The sequence below is a fragment of the Psammomys obesus genome, unplaced genomic scaffold (assembly GCF_907164565.1).
Source record: "Psammomys obesus unplaced genomic scaffold, mPsaObe1.curated_primary_1811, whole genome shotgun sequence".
In the NCBI taxonomy this organism is placed as follows: Eukaryota; Metazoa; Chordata; class Mammalia; order Rodentia; family Muridae; genus Psammomys; species Psammomys obesus.
The window spans coordinates 52,687,616-52,689,425 of NW_026585644.1; the positions used below are offsets into that span (position 1 = coordinate 52,687,616).

General features: G+C 48.0%; 1 pseudogene; it reads left to right on the top strand.

Moving 5' to 3' along the window:
• The first annotated feature begins 290 nt into the window (after positions 1–290).
• LOC129688128 (tubulin alpha-4A chain-like) lies at positions 291–1,607 on the top strand (annotated as a pseudogene).
• Positions 1,608–1,810: the final 203 nt, after the last annotated feature.

The following is a 1,810-nucleotide window of genomic DNA, read 5'->3' on the forward strand; positions in this document are numbered from 1 at the left end:
ACTTGATAAGCTGTGGGCAGATGGCAGAGGAGGAGAACTCTCCCTTTCAGTGGACTAGAAGAAGGGGACAGGGAGAAAGAGAGAGAAAGGGCGGAGCTGGGAGGAGTTGAGGGAGGGGGTTTCAATTGGGATCTATAATGAATAAATTGTAAATAAATAACTTAAAACTAAACAAACAAAAACAAAACAAACACACAAACAACAACAATAACAGCAACAAAACACTGCATCAAGATCTCACTGAGACCTATGACCCTGACTCTACGTGAGCCGCATAGCCCAGACTCGTAATGCGTGAGCGCATTCCAGTCCATGTAGGGAAAGCATGTGTCCAGATGGTCAATACCTGCAGGCAGCTCTACTGTCTGTAAGATGGGATTCACCCTGATGAACAGATGCCTAGTGATAAGATCATTGGTGGAGCGGACAACTCCTTCACCACCTTCTTTTGTAAAACTGGAGCCTTAGGCAGTCTTCGTGGATTTGGAGCCTACTATAATTGATGAGATCTGATATGGCTCATACCTCCCTCTGTTCCATCCAGAGCAGCTTACCACTGGGAAAGAAGATACAGCCAATGACTATGCCAATGGCTACTACACCATTGGAAAGGAGATCATTGATCCAGTGCTGGACAGGATCCCCAAGCTGTCTGATCAGTTCACAGGACTTCAGGGCTTCACAGTTCTGCCATGGGCACCAACTCTGGCTTCGCCTCCCTGCTGATGGAACGGCTTTCTATTGAATGTGGCAAGAAGTCCAAGCTGGAGTTCTTTCATCTACCCAGCCCTACAAGTGTCTACAGCTGTAGCAGATCCCTACAACTCCATCCTGACTACCCATACCACCCTGGAACGCTCAGATTGCACCTTCATGGTGGACAATGAGGCCAACTGTGAATACATCTTTCTCTACAACCTGGATATCGAGGGCCCCACATATACCAACTTCAACCGCCTCATCAGCCAAATTGTCTCCTCCATCACGCTTCCGTGTGCTTCGATGTGGACCTGACAGAGTTCCAGACCAACCGGGTGCCCTACTCTCAAATCCACTTCTCCTTGGCCACCTATGAGCCAGTTATTTCTGCAGAGAAGGCCTTCTATGAGCAGCTGTCGGTGACAGAGATCACCAATGCCTGCTTGAAGCCTGCCAACCAGATGGTGAAGTGTTGTGTTCCTCGCCATGGCAAGCAGATGGCCTGCTGCCGGCTGTACCGTGGAGATGTGGTGCCCAAGGATTTGAACTCTGCCACTGGGGCCATCAAGGCCAAGCACAGCATCCAGTTTGTGGACTGGTGTTCCACAGGCTTCATGGTTGTAATCAATTACCAGCCACCCACTATGGTATTTGGGAGTGGCCTAGCCAAGGTGCAGCATGCACTGTGCATGCTAAGCAACACAACTGCCATTGCTAAAGCCTGGGCTCGCCTGGACAACAAATTTGACTTGATGTATGCCAAGAAAGCTTTTGTACACTGGTATATGGGTGAGGGCATGGAGGAGGGTGAGTTCTCTGAGGTTTGAGAGGATATGGCTGCCTTCGAAAAGGATTGTGAGGAAGTAGGCATCAACTCCTATGAGGATGAGGATGAGGGAGAAGGATAGAGAGGTCCTTGGAGCCTGTTGACTGTGTTTATTGCAAAATCCTCTTGAAATAAAGTCTCCTTGTAGAGTTAAAACAACGACATCTCTGCATCAATGTGTTAAATAGTTTCAATGAGAGCAACCATTTTCTGTGTAAACATTTCCTTCATGTGGAAACAACCTTCCCTGAAGGGACAAGAAAAGCTCATGCAACTAATAAGTCC